This window comes from Trachinotus anak, unplaced genomic scaffold, assembly GCF_046630095.1.
Source record: "Trachinotus anak isolate AG129_WGS33_773 ecotype Australia unplaced genomic scaffold, CSIRO_AGI_Tana_v1 ptg000005l, whole genome shotgun sequence".
In the NCBI taxonomy this organism is placed as follows: Eukaryota; Metazoa; Chordata; class Actinopteri; order Carangiformes; family Carangidae; genus Trachinotus; species Trachinotus anak.
In genome coordinates, this window is record NW_027273856.1 from 14,621,214 (window position 1) to 14,640,423 (window position 19,210).

General features: G+C 39.8%; 1 long non-coding RNA gene across 8 annotated transcripts; it reads left to right on the top strand.

The window, feature by feature from the left end:
* Nucleotides 1-6,161: 6,161 nt before the first annotated feature.
* Nucleotides 6,162-14,985, top strand: LOC139621703 (uncharacterized). Of its 8 annotated transcripts, XR_011691053.1 has the most exons (8): nt 9,021-9,214; nt 9,876-10,000; nt 10,214-10,317; nt 10,404-10,422; nt 10,720-10,810; nt 11,032-11,258; nt 11,573-11,813; nt 14,677-14,985. It is a non-coding gene; the product is annotated as an uncharacterized lncRNA (long non-coding RNA). The 8 variants fall into 8 exon arrangements; XR_011691055.1 differs by lacking the exon at nt 10,720-10,810 and having other exon boundaries at nt 9,039-9,214; XR_011691054.1 differs by lacking the exon at nt 10,214-10,317 and having other exon boundaries at nt 9,042-9,214.
* The last annotated feature ends 4,225 nt before the right edge of the window (nt 14,986-19,210 follow it).

The following is a 19,210-nucleotide window of genomic DNA, read 5'->3' on the forward strand; positions in this document are numbered from 1 at the left end:
TTGACAGATTATATTGCAGCAATTTAAGCAATAAAAATGTTGACTTTTCTGAAAAGGAAACCAATTATTTGTTTAGAGACCTGCATTGCTTTCTCTATTTTATATCTTCTATATTCTATATATTTTTTTATATATTTTGTTGTTTTCTTGTGTCTTATTCTTAAACAAGACAGAAGTAGTTCAGTAACTGATTACTCGATTAATCGATGGAATAAACGATTAGAGTACTTGACTACTAAAATTACTAATAGGTTACTAATCGATAGCTGCATCCTGGTGAACATAATAAACATTAGACCTGCTTTACATCAGCATATTAACATTTTCACCGAGCATGTTAGCATGCTGCTGTTCGCATTTACATCAGCGCTGTACTGTGCCCACGTACACCCTCACAGAGCCGCTGCAGTAGCAGGGCTGTACACTCTCCTCTTGTTACACTTCCTACACAGTATTTTAATACAACAGTACTAACTTCCACCTAACTCATGACTGACATTCAGTAAATATAAAGAAAGCGATGCCACAGTCCCAGTTTTGCAGAGTGAAAAACACCAAACCACTGACTGTGCACGTAGCAGCAGCGATGTTGTCTGAGCAAATGGATGGATGAGTGAGTGTGTTGGCCTTAATTATCCACTGTGTGTTTTGTTGGACTGCGTATAAATGAAGCCATCCTGCCATGAGCAGAGGGGCTGATTGCATCTCTCCTCATCATCGCCCCTGCACTTCTTTTACAACATTAGTTTGCACAGTGTTTGTTTTACTGAGAGACGAAGCTGAGCATGACCCACTTGAGGACTTTATACAGACGCAAAGCATAAACAATTCACTCTGTTTTTTTGCTCAGCCGAGACAGATACATAGGGAATGCAAAGGTTTGGGCGAAACTCATTTCATGCTTGTTGTTTACCTCATCAGAAATTCTAAATGGGACTAATTAACTAATGAAAAAGTAACAGGAGTGTTGTGTACCGCCCCATGTCATGCTGTTTGTATATGACTATGAAATATTCATACCATGACAAGGCAGTTTGGCAACTACTACTTTGCTGTGATATGATTTTGTTTGGTCTCACGTCTCTTGATACTGTCACCATCAATTACCCCGACAGGGAACGTGAAGCGACGTCAAAGGCGCACGTCAACGGCTGCAAGACAACACAGAGACTTTGTGAGACAGGAGGGGAGACAGTCAGACAGACAGAGCGTCTGCCAGCTCAGCCAGACTCTGTGCCATGTGGTAAATTATGAGGAGCTCTGTTCCAAGTGCAGGTTTGATCTGTTACAAAGTTCATTTTTTTGTGCAGAGAAATGGCTGGAGCGAAAGGAAAACATATTCATTATAAGGCATCATCATTTTAAAGGATGAAGTTGGTATTACTCTTATCTTCAATAAATGTCAAGTTCAGAGCCAAACTAACACTGTTATTCTGTCCCTCAGTACTTTCTGACTTCCCAACCCTGTCTGTGGCTCTCAGCCACAAACCCACAGGTCTTTAAATCTTTTAAACTGGTCAGTAACACTGTGTAGTTCCTCCCTTTGCTCTCAAAACAGCCTCAGCTCTTCATGTCATCAATTACACCAGATGTTGGAAATGTTCCTCTGAGACCCCGCTCCATGTTGACATGAATGCATCACATCATTTCTGCAGATTTGTCAGCAGCACATTCCTGTTGCCAAACTGCCTGGTGTTGTGTTCACGACACCAGTTTGAGACGACTTTTTCTTTGTGACATGGAGCATCATCCTGCTGGAAGGAGTTGTTAGAGAATGGTGAACTGTGGCCATAAAGGGATGCAGCAATAATACTGTGCTATATTCATCAGTGATTGATTGGTATCAATGGCCCAAAGTGTGTCATGAAAACATTCCCCACATTATTACACCACCACCAGGAGCCTGGACTGTTGATAAAAGGTAGATTAGGTCCATGGATTCACATAAATGCTAATTCTGAGCGTACCATCTGCTGCCTCAGCAGAAATCCAGATTCATCAGACCAGGTGAGCCTGTGCCCACTGCAGCCTCACATTTCTGTCAAAGTCACTGAGATCACATTTTTTTCTGCATGCTGATGTTTGATGTCAACATGAGCTGAAGCTCCGGACCTGTATCTGCAGGATTTTATGATTGCACTGGTGCCATGTGATTGATTGATTGGATAATTGCTGGAATAAGCAGGTGCACAGGTGTTCCTAATAAAGGGCTGTAAAGAGTGTATAGTTCCAGGCTCTGCAATTTCCCAAAGCAGCCAGCAGCTTAGGTTAGCGTTACTAAAGACTATTTTCAGCAGTGGATTTATTCATATTTGGTGCTCTAGTGAGTTCCTCTGGCAGCAGGACGGTGGATGTGCGACTAAGTCAGGATAAACTACAGTGTGTGTGTGTCCATGTTCACCCAGTGTGGCTCACTGAGGACAGACTCACAATGGAGCTCTACAGCCAAGTAATTAATACATCAGACTCTGGAAATACAGACAGGTATTTTAGGGAAATATCTGTTGTGTTGTGCTTTTAGTGCTTTTAAATAAAACTGAACTAAATTAACTAAAAATGAACTGAAGTGCATTAAATCCATTTATCTAGTGCTTCTAGACATTTACAGTTCTGTTAGTTAATATTAATAAATATTAATATCAATCCCAATTTCATATAATTCCTATATATATATATCCATAATTTATTTTAATATATTTAATATATTTAATTATTACATTCATATATTGTGTAATGTTCTGTAAATGTCATATATATATATATATATATATATATATATATATATATATATATATATATATATATAGAATTATTATTATTATTATTATTATTATTATTTCTATCATGGTCCAGAATTATTCAGTCACTAAGAACAACACCTTTTAAATTTAAACATAGTTATATGAGCTAATGTTTATATATTATATATTTATATATGTTTAGTTCATGGACTTTAATGTTTGCTTTCAATTTAATTTCACAAAATGTTAGTATGTGAATGACATTGTTTTGCAGTGTCTACATCACCGTGTTCACATGAAGGTTTCATCTCTAAATGTATTTTGGTACAGATTTGATATTTTCTACATTTTCAGCCTGGGTAAAGGCTGCACTTTCTCCCAAAAAACAACATATAATTATCACTAACAACCAACACATGGTTGTTGAAGTTATTAAAAATAACAAGCTGGGATGCTGGGCACTGGGGAGGAGAATGAAAAATAAATACACTTCCATTTTGCTGACATTTCTCTTTTCATACTATCACAGGTGTTTGGATTAGGATGTCCACTGCTGGATGTCACAGCGCTCCAGATTTGACCTCTCCAGACCTCCTGGCATACCCGGACTAGCAGCCTCACAGCAGGTGTGTGTTTCACTTCATCGCTTCCTCTGACCACACTCCACTATAAATTACAGCCCAGGAGCCTGAGACCAAAAGTGCCATGGTAACCAGAGCGTGTGATGGTCGTCGTTATTTTCTCTTCCCCTGTGCTGTTCACCACCCCGTTCCAGGCTATACAGCGAGGCAAAGCTGAGGACGCTACGTGAGAGGTCTTTATTAATATGAAAATGTAATCTGTGATGACATTGTGCATGACTTTAAATCCGACTCACAATGCCTGGAGGAAGGACAGTGTTCTGCACACTCATGGAGATGAACACTTTAGAAAAAAGAGGTCATATAAATAATGATACAATCACATGGTGAAATAGGTATTATGCAAAACTGTCATGATTCACAGAACACATAGGTGCTGGTACACGGACGCCTCGCAGTCACTCTTTTTTTTTTGTTTTCAACTCCTGATAAGACAAAACACCCTCTGAGCCAACTTAAAACATCCATGCATTTGCTCTTGGGGTGTTTACTCACTTCCCTATTTGAAGCCCATCCCTCATTGTTGGGAGACAAATGTCACCTCCCTCCCTCCTCGCCCGCAACGCTGTCTAGTAGCTGACAGATGTTTCGTATTCATGAATATTCTGTGCACCGCCAGGCCCAGACACTGCCGACACAGCTTTGATCTTCAATTTCAAAAGAAAGTTCTGTCTGCCACAGACTTTGTGTGACTCGCAGTGCGTTTGCAGCCATAACCAGTTTGTTTCAGTGCAGTAATAGAACAGTGACTTCATGTTCGTCTGGGCTTGACAAGGCATGAGGGCTGCTCTTCAAACCGGGATAAGGGGAGAAATCTTATCTGGCAATTATGATCCAATGAACAGGGCCAGCGTTATCCCCCAGATATACACTGTCATGTTTGAGTTATAAAGGGGTGTTAAAGTTGGGATTTGTCACATGTGTAATCACTGTTCCTTTTATACCATAAAGCCAGACAACGTTAGCAACAAGCTGCTGAACACAGTGGAGCATTAGCAGCCATATATTTCTCTGAGGAGTGATTGAAGACCAAACCGGAGCTTAAATGAAAATGAATATTGGATTTACATTTATCAGGTTGCTAGTGACTCCAAATTATTGTTGATGTTGCTCTACATAGTTTAATTAACTTTATGGTTTTGCAAAATACTGCAAAAATGATGTGCTTCCTCCAAAACTGTGACAGTATGGAGACAGTTTCAGTGTTTGAGGGTTGCAGGGCAAACATTTATTGGCAAACAATGTAAACAATGTAAACGATCCTCACTGCCACTAGATGTCGCACTAGAACACCAGCGTCTCAGACCAAAACAAAAGCTTTGATAGCAACATTTGCAGAACAAATCCATGATAAGGGTAACAGCAAATTAGATCAGGCCCTCTGTAGCCGGTCACTAATAAAAACTGACATGTAACATTCTGTAGCATCATTCACACTGAGGAGAAGAAAAGACAGTACTGAGTCAAGCAGGAGACCTTTAGCAGTTCGTAAGGTTCTCCATCTTACAAAGACAGACCAGTATTGGCTCCATAGTTGGACTGAGACAGAAATTCAGCCCTGGACTTATCCACAGGGATCAGGTCACATGAATGACACTGATGGAACTTTTTTTTAGCTAAATTACATGTTTTTTTCCAGTGAAAGAAATTCCAGAATCTCACTGGAACGCTGCTTACAGCACTGTGTCATCTTGTGTGTGGACGGTCCCTTTATGTTCACAAATGTAGAGAGGGCCAACGGTTTAACAAGGGGAGACTCAAATGCACTAAGATGAATGCACAGCTATCCCAGATACCAAAAAAAAAAGAACAGAGAAGTTCAGATTACGAACATCACACAGGGTGTGACTTTGTTCTCTGCTCAGGATGCCATTACTCCACTACTGTATATATTGACATAGAAAATGTTTTCTGCTATATTGTTGTTAAAAACCTTGTTCACAGAACCTTTAAGAGTTATTTCTATCGGCCATCTTCCAAAAAAATTTACAACTTCACTGCTGTGGACAAGTTTGAAGGCATGTTTATGTTGCTATATTATAATTATGTTGCTATATTATCAAATAAATATAAATAAAACATTTATTCACTGTCCCCATTGCTACACCATTAACAGGCATCCAAAATCATGTTACACTTAATGTGGGAACATAAGGACTGTAAGTAGAAGGCTTTCAAACGAGTCTATTCCCAGCCAGATTTTCATGTAGGCAAACAGCTTTGAAGAAAAGAGAGTGCTCATCCACACAATGTTATGAGAGTCTGGCTAAAACAAAGAGACGCCACCATCTGCAGTCTGCCAGCGTAGTTACAGCGCTGCCCCTCTTGACCTCAGTGAAAACCCATCGGGCTCCATTCACCGGCTGGCCTTTTCAGCACACATACTTTTGCATTGCCAGTAATGATATTGGTTTCTCTCAACACGCCTTTTGAGTAGTGGACGGGTCTCAGGACTCTTTTGTTGCACGGCCTGGATGGAGAAGTATCTCTTTCCCAGTCTCCAGCCAGTTTCACAGGGAGAGCACAGAGAGCGCAGAGCACCCTGTAGAATACAGCGTTCTCTTTATAGCCCTCTTACAGCTCCACCCCCTCCAGAGACAGGTGCAGTGGGCCTGCTCTTTCCAGCATATGATTAATCTTCTCATTATCTAACATCACACTTAAAGCAGCACTGTACCTCCAAACAGGGTGGTGCTTGTGCTGCTCCTGGCGTGCTAAAAATCAGGAGTATATGCATGTAAGGGACATCAGGGAATTTGTCAACATGAACATATTTTTATAATTTTTATTCACATAATGTGAAAGAAAAAAATCTAAATATATAGATAAAGATATGGATATACAGTGGAATACACTGATTCAGCACTAAAAGTAACCTTGTTTTTTCTTACAGGTCTCGATTGGCTCAGGTGTCATCACATGACCCGTTGGCGCATCAGTTATGTGATATATAGTGGTAGTATATGGGAGGATAATCCCTACACAATACAGTACTGTACAGTACATCAAGTTCAACCTTTCGTCCTTGGAAATCCAAACTTGGCAGATCAGACTCAGGAATCCAGACTGTCTGAAACAGGAGGATGCACTATGCTCAGTTTGCAATCGGGAGAGCAACATTTTTTGCTGAAATCACCAGCTTAGCCAAGCTGCAGTGATTTGACTTCAATATAACTCTGTGTGTGTGTGTGTGTGTGTATGTGTGTGTGTGTGGGAAAATCTCACTCACAGAGCAAAAAGAAGAATTTCACACCATGAAGCTTGAAGTCCTGCTGTCAGAAATCAGCAAAGAACACAGAACAAATTTCACAGTCAGTAGTCGTATTAGAGGACGCAAATAATTAATAGTACATCTGACAGTGATGTGTCATCAGAGCAGTGCTGGACGGTGACAGAAAGGGAATGGTTCAGCCTACCTGAAGAAGAAAATGTCTTTCCAAAGCAAAACTGTTCATGACTAATATGAGACATCAAGAGAATGGCAATCACTCAGATAATAGACTGGAGAAAATTACAGTCTACAGCAAGTGATGGTGCATTGTTGAGGGGCCCATACGCGAGATGGCTCAGTGCAGTATGCATCGTGAAAGCGACCTCCCAGAATTTCCAACCATGTTTTTGTCTAAAAAAAAATCCTCCGGCAAAGAAAGAGAAAAGACCAGAGCACCAGCGGACTGGCCATGGAAGACCACTGGCCCAAATCTGCTTGGCCAGTGAACCGTCAAAACATCCAAAGAGTCTTTATTAAGTTTTTACCGGCTCTGTCAATGTCTTTACCGGCCCTCTCTGTTTGCCTTTTTTCATCAAGTCAAGGCTGAATTTCTTTCCCAGTCTGACCGTGGAGACAATACTGGCCCGGCTTTACCAAGATGGAGAACCCTACGAGGCGCTAAAGGGCTCCAGCTTGAGAGGGACTGGCTTTTTTTCTCCTCAATGTGTGAGTAACTTGACAAGTACAAAAGGTTACGTTTGTAATTAGTGACCCGTTACAGTAGCATGATAATGTTAGCTAATCTGCTGTTAGCAATATTATGAATGTGTTTGGAAAATGTTGCTATCACTTTTGTTGGCTCTTATGTACAGAGGGTAACTTTATTAAGTTGAGCATCTTGTTGCATGTTTAGTGGCATCTTTCTCTGGGCTTTGTAACACTTCTCTGAGAACAAGATAGGAGGGAGATGCAGCTGAAGTAAGGCTAAAGGACTTCAGAACTGCAGTACATACTGCATTTCTAGGGCCCTAGTTTTTTGTGATACTGCCACCCATCTAACCCTAACCAGCTCACCAGTGAAACTGCAGCCTCCAGTACTGCAGAAACATATTATCGATTAGTTTTTTATTGAGATACTGGTAGTCTGGTGCGACATCAACAAGGTTTTGAATCTAAGTCAATAACCCGTAAGAAAAACCAGTCCCCCAACCTGAACAACCAAGGTTGTTTTTTTTCAACCCTCTGATACAACCCTGAAACAGCACCTCTATGGCAGCAGGCGCGGACCTTGGTTGCCATGGTTACATTAATAAACACGCAGAATGTATTGTGACCTACCTTTGTTGTCATGGTTACTATAATATTAGTTATGGCTTGGTTAGGTTTAGGAAAAGATGGTGAAGTACTAAAATAAGTACTTCCTCAACATTAGATGGTCTTTGTTGTCATGGTTACAGTAATAACAAACAGTCATGGATAATAGAAACAACATGAACTACTACTTTCATTTCTGTGTTTTGTTGACCCATCCATCAACCCCAACCTGCTACTCTAAACTACATCACTGCACTTTTCCCTTTGCTCCTGTCATCATTACTACAGCCACTAGATGTTACCTAGCAACAAAACCTAACCTGCTGCACAGATTACTTATGGGCTAATTTTTTTACAGGGGGGCTGTCTCTGTGAGAGGTAATACATTATTGGGTCAGAATATTGATATCATATTGACAATTCTTTTTATTATTGATTTCCATGGAGTCCAAGTCATAATTTTCTAGAGGCAGTCTCACCTAGAAGTTATGTACAACTTTCTCAAGTTCTGCCAGAGTTTAATAATTACATCGGCCAAAGTTTTTCCAGGCCACATTAGCCTAAATGTGAATGGATTTAATCTTGCGAGAGCTGATGGGTCCAGAGTTCTGACTGAAATTCAGTCAACTACACTTCAGGAGCTGAAGACAGGAGGTAGAAGCAGGGCTCATATTATTCCCCAGACCAATATCACACTGCCATTAGAGGTGAGTTTTAGCTGTGGTTTGGGTCACACCCCCTGCTCCTACAGTATCTGTGAACATGCCATTGGTCACATCTAACAGCAATTCCCAGTCCTCTCCCCTTAATGTCATGTCCCTCTCTTCATCTGATGAAAGCTCACCAAAGACAGACTTAAACCTATCATTTGTAAGTTATTGGAAAACAGTAATGCATTTTGTATGTACTTCTGATGATACAGACTGAGGTATGGAGTTATCCTAATGTTGAGTAATTCAAGTTAATGTTATGGTCTGCCTCTGTTTTGGCTCTTTATGTTTGGACTTTGTTGATTTCCTGTTCTACTTTGATATTACTTCCCTTGTTTGTCTCATGGTTGGTTTACTTCCTGTCTTTGTCCTGTTTCTCTATGTTGTGATTGTTTGCCCCACCCTAATGTGTTTCACCTGTGTCCAATCATCCCTGCCTCCCCTGTGTCTTTAAATCTGTGTCTTTCCCTCAGTTTGTTTTTGTTGCTCCTGTTTCCTCCTGTTGAGTTTCTTCTAGTGTCTACTGGTGCTTCTGGGTTTTGTTCCTTTGTTTTGCTTGAATTTTGGATTATTTTGTAGTTTTGCTTTGCCTATTTTGTAAGTCACTATCAAATTACCTTTTTCCCAACAACCCCCTTTTGTAACATCTGCATATGGGTCCAGTTTTCCTTCAAACATGACAGATTAAGTTCCCACAAGTATATGGGTTTAGTTCCTTGGGTTATATGAGTTATGAATCCTGTTTGTCTAAATCTGTTTTATGAGACTGTCATTGGTTCACTGCAGTCCAAGGTGGAAACACTCAGTTGTGGTGTTGACTGCTTATTTCACTTAGCCAATATAAAAACATTATATGGACATGTTAACAAGGTTAAGAACTTGATTTTCATTGGAAGGGGTGTTTTAAAAACAGAAACCATGCATGACGCTGCATTCTCATTAACAGTCTCAATACTCATCTGATAAAAGCATTTGACAGAGAATAATATCTGAATACAGCAGCAGATTAATTCCAGTACAATACCAGCATTGTGCAAAAAAAGTCTGAGATCAAAAGCATTTGAAATGAATTTTTCAAAAGCCTAAAAGTGTCATTATGTAATAATGATTATTATGATCATTAGTCCTACAAAGTGACCAGCTCTTTTTGCCTCTCATTTCTGATGTACTTCATATATACTTTGGAAAGAAGTGGATCTTTGAGCACTTTTTGAGAGGCTCACCTTGCTGACAGTTTGGTATGCACCATTTGTTTCAGGAGGGAAAAGCCCGTGGAGAGCGTCATTAAAGCTCCAGAGTCTCTCTGTTGGACCCATTCACCACTCACTGAGTTTGTAGGAGAGGATGCAGATGATATGTGGGGACCGCAGTGAGAATTTTCAGGTCTGAATACTTAATGTAATTTATTAAATGTTTAAAACAAATGTGTGCATGTTTTCAGAAACACAAACTGTATTTGTGTTTTCTGTTGCTTTAGACTCTTTATTTTTGAGGGCACGGCTGATCAGGTCTTTCTTAGTTATGACCAAGTACCATCAGACCAGCATAAATATTTCAAAGGTGGTGACCCTAGCGTTTGGTTGATTACACACTTAGATGAAATCCCTGGATCCCAGCTGATGTGCAACCAGGAGCTAACACTGGAGCAGTTTGACGGGCATGTGCTGCCTGACCCAGATGTGCAAAGCAAAGTTAAAATGGTGTTTAATAATAATCATGCGAATGTTTATTCTGATTTTATCTCTTTATGTGTGCTTTACGTTGCATTTCTTCTAAATCTGAACAGGACACATAATCATTCTCAGGTAAGGAGATCCATACATCTGATCAGCTTTACAATTGTAGCTACTACAAAACACTAAAGTTGTAATGTTAATATGAAATATATCAAACTCAGTCTGTGTTTAGTAATTGTTAGATTTTTGTGGACAAATGTATGAATACTCAATAAGCTTTCTTTCTTTAATGCACTGTGACGAGCTAACATTTAAAGGTCTGAAAATGTTTCTGTATTCGATTGTTTGGGACAGAGGTTGATACTTTTAATCCTCAATGTGACATCAAATTGATCAAAAATAACTATCATGTAAATAAATTACCAGGATAGAAGAAGAAGCAGCCAGCTGAGGATCAGCTGGACATTTGTTTCTTGTTTGTCAGATTAGAGACAGACGAACGTCTCCTCTAGTGCAGGTGTGTGTCTGGGCTTTTTCTTCCCTTTCTGTCTTGGTAATGGCTGCTGAGACCAGCAAGCCATTGTTAACATATACTTAAGAAAGAGTGAATTCATATAGAAAAAGTTGTCACTTTAATTTTTGATAAGTCTTTCCTAAAATGCATAATTACAGAAAAGAAATACCAGTCACTTAAGACTCCTGCACAGTTATGTTCATGTTTTATCTCTGTTGGTTCAGAGAGATGCATCAGTTCACAGATGGAATGAATGTGTTTTGGAAGCTGTGGGACCTGGTCAAGGACAAATGGATTTCCCTCCTGCCTTCGACAACCTGCAGGAATCTCTGTCAAATGCAGCCTTCAAGGCCGTCTTCAGTTAAAGTAACAGCACTAGTAGAGGAACCAAGCATCATGAGGCAGAGGACACCACTGTACAGCTGAGAGATGGTTCTCAACGTGACTCAAGGTACATTTTATTCCTTTAAGAAAACGTTGGAGCACTAAAACTCCTGAAATCCTGATAATTCAATCATGCATTACATAAATAAAAAGTCTTTAAAGTACAATAACAGAGGACAAATAATCAAAGTGATATTGTGGGATGTTTTACCAATTGAGGGAAAAGCTAGTTATCTGGAGCCAATGTATTTAAGCTATTAGAACAATGGGGCAGATACAAATTTGGATGTCATCAAATGTAACCTTTTGTCTCTAAAGTCAGCCACGTTTACATTAAGAAATGAATGCAAATGTCGCTTCGACTTACTTTTGTCCTGGCAGACGAATGACTGAACTGTGCAAAGACCTTCTGATTTTCTGTACTGGAGCAGATGAAGTTCCTGCCCTGGGTTTTCTCACAAAGCCCTGCATCGACTTCCACGAACAGGAGGCAGGCCACTGTCATTTGACCTACGCGTCGAACTGCATGATGTGCTTGTGGCTGCCAAGAGCCGTCACAGAGGAGGACAAACTGCATCAGATACTTTTCCAGGCAACAAGAGACTCTTTGGGCTTTGGAAAGGTGCAGTCCATGTCCAGCAGTAGCATGAGAGGAGTTGATTAGCAGATACTCCCGGTCAGTTTGTACTTTCTGAGGCAAAGAAACATGTTACAGTTTTCAACATCTGAGTTGCATATGTTACAGTTTCCCCCTGGTAAAGTCTGGAGAATTGACTCTTTGTTTATAATAAGTATATTCTGTTATTTGAAGAATGTTTTGACTCTCCCTAGCACACATCTGATACCAGTCCTTAAAGTCTGATCCATTCATTGCATTTTGAAGTTCCTGCTGCTGTTCAGAGCTTAGGTTGTTGAGTGGTTGTGACACAATCACTGCTCATTTAGGGTCCTTACTGTTTGCTTGTAACTGGGGGAGATGTACACCAAGCCAGTTTCTTGTAAGGGTCATCTCTAAAGATGTAGAGAGCTTTTGATTCTTGCTTACTGTTGGCCAGCATGCCCTCCATCCCCATTTGTACTGTTAGCAGAGCTGATTCTATGGTTGTTCTCATTTCTGGCTCATAAACTACTTCTAGCACCATTTTCCATGTCTTACCTTCAGGGTTTAATATTTGTTCATCTTAAGCCAAATAGAAAAGGATGCAGAAATGGCAAACGGCCTGCTGGAAACCATCTCTCCAAAGGCGTTCAGTACACTGGTTGCTGCAGAAGGTTCAGTAAAAGAGCAGCCAGAGTGTTCTCTCCTCTGGGGTCTGATCTGACTCTGCAGGGTGACTCATACAAACAGGAGGCTTGAACAAAATAAGACAGCTGTTTACTTGCTAGTCTCAAAGAAACGTTGTGAGTTCAGCATCAAACTTCATTCTCTAACATAAGAGAGCACAGCAGTGACAACGTCACCCCCCAGTCGCTGCAACCTTTTGACCTATAATCACAAAAATGTGCACAAAAGATAACGTCTGCCTGGGAAATTTCTAGGGTTATTATATCTCTTTCCCTTTCCTCCTCGTCCAGGTAAACTCTGTGCTGGTACATGAAGTTGCTCAGTAGTTCAGCATCTCTTTGTAAGAGGTTCTTTGGTCACCGTACTGTCCACTTTTGCCTGGCCATGGGACAACTTCTTGCATATATTCTGCAAAACAGAAAGAAACTAGTATTTTAATTATTCAAAAGTCAGTAAACAATTATTTTGTATATGTTCATTCTGCCCCCAGCTCTCAAGCTGTGACTTAACTTGATAAAAGGAAAAGTGGAGGTTAAAATCCATGGGTCGTTACCAATAACCATGTTCTAGATAAAAACAGGACAGAAAAGTATTTTTAATTTTTATTAACAGTAATGGTAAATTGTAGGAATAAGAAGAGTGGAATTTACTAACATACTGTATATTCCGCCTGTGAACTGATTATCCTGCACAAACTTCAGGATGAGACACTTCATTCTCTGCAGCCACTCATCTGGCTCGGAGTACATTGTGCTTGGGTCCAAATACGTTGTGTTTAGTACTATAAAGTACTTCAGTGAGCACTTAACCAGAACCTTCTTGCAGATACTTGAGAGGGCAATCTCACAGTCCTAAACTACGAGGCCCCAAACTCACTTACACTTTGGCATCTGAGAAGACTCTGAATAGATAATTACATTTAAACCAAGTTGAATGTGTATGAGAGAGAGAGTGTGTGGTTGTGTGGTTAGAGGATAATGTACACTTAATTTATCACTTACTTAAAAAAAAAAAAAAAAAAGAACCTTAAAGGGGCTGTTTGTAAGTTTTCTCTGCCGCTTAATGTGGTTTCTTGCCAGGAGCAGATGGTGGTGATTGTCACTTGACGAGAGCTTCAGCTATCATTGTTTACTAGAGGTTATAATACAAATACAAAGCAGTTCTGCTACTTCAAGGCAGTTTTGAGGCTACACTGGGTTGCAACCAAACAGTGATGAGACAGGCCAAGGCAAGCTGGTTCGCATGCTAACTTCAGTCAAAGGAAAAAAATGTTATAGAAACAAGAGTAACATTGGTGTTTTCCACCGACGGCTCGTGAAGAGTAAAGGCGTGAAGTTTTTTTGTTGGACACATTTCTTTTAGACTGGTAAATAAACAGGTGACAATGTTAACGCTAGCTATGTAGCAATAACAAAACATACAAATACCTTTTAACTAATTTCTGTTTACTTTGTTGACTCTACTAAATTAAATGTAGCAAGGACAACTTTCTGGTGAGGAAAGTAATTAATCTCATCAGCTTTAAGTAATTGTTATTGAAAATGAGAAACTCGACAGAACTCTGATTTACGTATGTGCAGTTGCCCACTGAAAATTTGGTTGGAGTGAGGGTCAAGGGTGAATCAACAAAGCAATGACTTTCACTGGCTATCAATTTAGAAAACAGCCAGACTTTTGCCATATTCTTTATCGATTAGCCAAGGTTTGGAGATTATCTTTATGTCTCTGTTTAGACAAGTCAGGGACTGGAATTATACTCATTTTTTATGCCTGGAATCAGTCCACTGCAGTCAGAACAATCAGCAAACTCAGGGTGTTTAAAACAGCTGCAAAAGAAATGCGTTGTTGTTCTAAGGAGAGATCTCACTGCTTCATACCAAAGTACATGACATTAAATTAACTGAGAAGAGTGTCTTGCGCATAGTCATACTCACCATGCAGCGTAAGGCACATGAAAGTATTCATAAATCCATCAGGACATTAGAAAAAACCCAATGTCAGAAAGCATGAAAATATTTAGCTGCAATAAGTATTATCATATTTGCTAATAAACCCTTTAAATAAAGAGCTAAACTGGCCTAGGGCAATGAATTAAAAAAATATTGAACCCTTCCATCAAACTGATGGCCAGATTCACAAATGAATCTGAACTATGAGTTAGTTACAGTTTAACTGATTGTTTTTGTTCTTTCTTTTGTAGGTTGTGATGTGTGAAGACAGAAACCTAACTATGCATCGGAAGTTCTTCTTGTTTTCCTCTGAAAAGAGGGCTCAGATATTCAAGTAGCAACCTGGATGCTACAACAGAAGTACTCCAATTCCAAGTGTATGTGTTCATTCAGGTCATTGAACGCTCTCAAAGTCCATTTAACAAGAAATCACTCTAATAAAGTGCCAGAGTGTCCTTGTCCTTGTTGCAATTTTGAAGAATTCTGCAAATGTTTTCTCTCATTTGCACTGATGTCATTTAAAAACAGGAAACACTAAAAATAAAAACTCTTGAGAGCAATGTCTACTCAGCATTTAATGCCCATAAATGTGAAGAACATAGGCCTCTCTGTCAGAAGCAGTTGAAGCCTGACATTGCCTTGCACAGTCCACCTGATGATCCAGATGTTGAGGCTTTCTACAAGGATCCTGCAGATTTTGTCTAAGAGGAGAATGTGGAAGAGGCTCAAATGGAAGGATTGGATCATTTACAACTGAAGCATAATTCAGCCTTACTCTTTCTTAACCGGCAGGCAGTCTTACATATACATGACATGGCAGTACAGGAAGTCGCCCAAGAACTGAACCAGATTGTTCTTTTCCATGAGCAATTCAGCAAATTCTCAATGAACATAGTGTCAATGACAGTGATTCAATTGTGAGAGAGATTGTCAATGCTATAATATCCTGTTCTTGAAAATGACTGATGCTGGCAAGTCACTCTCCACAGTCAGTAAAAGAGCGTCATACTTTCAGAAGGGATTTTCAGTGGTAATGCCAGTTGAATATATCACAATCACTCACTTACACGCCAATTCTGAAAATGTGACAAAAACTGTTAAAAAAAGCTCATGTTCTCGACAAAATTCTCACCCATAATGGACTCAATGCTTGCAGAGAAGGCACTCACTTTTTTTTTCTCTTTTTAAGACTGAGACCATAAGTATTGCACTTGGCCCTTACATCTACGAGTCTGAGATTGCCAATCCTCTGGGCACCTCAAAAAAGAAACACAAAGTATTTATTGGGTTCTTGCCAATTTTCCCTCAAGACATCACTCCTCTCTTCACACAACAATCAGCTAGCAATTCTGTGCAGTGCAAGTGCAGTCAAACAACATGGCTATGCAGATGTCCTTCACCCACTTGTTCAAGACCTGGTAACTCTTAAAAAACACAGTGTCTATGATGAGTAGTTACACTAGAGTGTGAAACAACCTAGTGAATAGCCTAGGTGCTCATTCTTTGGCTGGTTTCCAGGAGAGTTTTCACTGTGCAGCATCCTTGTCAATTTTGCATGGCAAAGAGGACTGACATCCAGAAGAAAGAGGTCAGATCAAGAGCAATTGAGCCAGAAACAGTCAGAATTGTGCCAAGTAAGTTTCTTGGTGGAAGATTATGGTATGAAAAGTCTTTATATTTTCCACACCATCACTGGGTTTCCACCTGAAATAAACCATGACCTTTTGACTGTTATCATTCCCACTGAGATGTCTTGGTGCATTCATGATCTCCAAGAAGTGGATCTATCTTGATTCCTTGAACAAAGCCATCAAGTATTTTCCTTACAAATTCACACACAGAACTGATGGACCTGAAACTATCCCAGCAACTATGGCCTCTACAGACGGTAACCACTGGCAGGAATGGCCATGAAAACTGATTGGTTTCTGTGTCCCAGACGATGATCAAACATGATGGACATCATTTCACATCGTGCCCTGAGCACCACATTATTCGCAGCTGAGATATGTGAACAATCATTACAACAAGTAATTTGCAGTAATTGGCTGAGAAGTTTGAGCAGAGTCAAGTCCAGGTCCTGGTCAGCATGGAAATGGGGGGGGGGGGGGTGAGAAGAGCAACAAGTACTCTAGCAAGCCACTGGAATATTAAATATCTTATCCCCTGAAACTGCCACATCCTTGTCCCTTGAGCAGTGAGAACAGGCTCAGCTGCACCTAATGTTACTCACAGCATGGTGACAAGTGGGATGAGAGAACTCTTCAGACCTGGCAACTCCCCAGGTGCTACTGGCCCAACTGCAGGATTGTGGCAGCAGTCTTCGCGATACCATACTTAGCAATACTGGAGCAAATGGCAAATGGAGCTCCCAGTCAAGGAAAAGGTGAGGAAGGACTTAAACAGAGTGTCAGCTTGGCCTAAACACATTATTATACCTTCAACAGAGACGTCATCCCTCTTCTGAAGCCACATCACACAAAGCACCAGTTACATGAAGAAGGACGTAAATTGAATGCATTTGAATTCCAGTAATCCTGGGACCAGAAAAACTCTGATGATATGAGGTAAAGCACTTTTATTACATCAAGTCCAAACTGTGATATAACGATTCTACTCAAATGAAAAATGTTTCTCATGTCATTTCCAGAAGTGAAAGATTAAATTAGGTTATATATACACACACAATAGACTGAAACCAAGCTATTAAGCCAGTTATTTGCACTAGTACTTTTGATTTTGTGCCATTGCTCACATTCCTCCTTATTTTGTTTATTGACTGTTGGTTTTCTGCTTTGCACGACTTCAAAGAGGAAATGGAAAACAGACTGTCAGTGCACTGGTTTCAGTGTGGCTTCAGCATTTTTTTCCTCCTCCAAAAATGTCTTTTGTTGGACCCTTGTTTTTTAAAGCTGTTTGCTATTTTACCGAGTTGTAACAGACTGAAATACAGTAAATGTGCATATTTTTTCTTTTGTCTTGATTCTTTCATCTGCTCCACATGTTGAGTTGTAAAAAGTCACCAATCAAAACACTTTTAAGAAGCAAGTGTGATTTTTCTTTTTTTTTTTTTTTCTGCTCAACTCTCTGGATGGATTTAGATCACTTGGCGTCCTGGACAAAATCCAAGATTTTTACCCCCTTATATACTGGTCTTTAGACTTTTTTTTTATATTTATTTATTTTTAAACGATGTAAAATTTTACCGTTTTGCCGTTCACTACTTAAAAAGGTGTGTGTTTTCAGTGGGTCATTGATTTGTTTTTTCTTTTGTCTTCTTGTCTCTTCTGCACTCTGTTGTGCTGCCTTTGTGTTGCTTCTTATTTCCCACAGATTCCACTGATATTCTATTAATGTTGCTGCTGTTAGTTTTAGTCATCCAATTCAACAAAGAACATCAAATGTTGAAATAAGGAATAGCTCAGTCAATTTACTGAGTTGTTCAGAGCCAGAAGCCTCAATAAAATATGTATTTGAAAGGAGAACGTATGTATGTGAGAGCTTTTACAGCCCCTCATAATAATCTGACATCTCCAACTTAAACATCAAAGATTATAACGGACCAGTCTGGTGTGTCGTATTGCTTCAGGTTACTTAGTAGCAGCCTGGTGTCATTTGTACATGATTTAATAAAGGTAACCAGAGTGGACAGCTGTCTGCTTCATGACGTTGCACTTCTCAAATCAGAGGGTGTATGTGTCCTACTGTCTTCATATGGCAGCAGGGATTTAATGAACTAAGAAAGGTTTTTTATAAACAGTATAAATCACTCATACTAAATTATAGATACATGCAGACTGATTTACTGACTGACTTCCTGTTTCAAACACAATAAATTATTTATCAGAGTAAATGCCTCTGCTGGCTGGTGATGAGGTAAAATGGTTTATTTACATTTCTTGTAAAAAAAAAAAAAGAGCCCATTGGTCATTTGTGAAGATTATTATGAGCTAAAGTTACATTTTGTTGCTAGGCGACATCTAGTGGTCGTACTAATGATGACAGGAGCAAAGGGAAAAGTGCGGTGACGTAGTTTATAGAGCAACAAAGTCTACGTCAGGAGGAGGTTGGGGTGGATGGATGAATATGACACAGGAGAGCCGTGTTCAATTCCCATGTGACAGTAGCAGTTTATGTTGTTTCTATTATTCATGACCGTTTGTCAAAGTTATTGTTGTAGCCATGACAACAAAGAACATCTAATCTTGTGGAAGTACATATTTCAACCCAAATCACCTTTTCCTAAACCTAACCAAGAAGTTTTTGAGCGCAAACCTATCCAAGCCATAACTGTTATTATAGTAACCATGGCAATGAAGGTAGGTACTGTACTCTCAGTACAGTCCACATGTTTTTATTATTGCAATCATTACAACCAAGGTCCAGTACAACTGCTGCCGGAGGGACGCTCTTTCAGGAGACACTCGCATCACGGTTGAAAAAAACGACCTGTATTGTTGTTCAGGTTGGAGGACTGGTTGCATTATTTCATCATCGCTGCAGATTTGCTCTGTGCATTTACTTTACTCATTATAAAATCACCAAATTAGCAGCAGATTGATTTGCCAGAAACAGATGTGGTTTGGAGATGTCTATTCTAACACACTAGTCCAACTTGCTTTGCACTGCTTCCACCTGTTCGTGCCTCTTCTCCCACCTGTGTGGTGTGCACTCTTGGCTTGGCACCAATATACCACACACATAACACAGACATGCCCTAAAACGGATTTCAAAGTCAGGAAATTACCCACTGTCCAAGAGCTGCTTACACTGCCACATAAATAG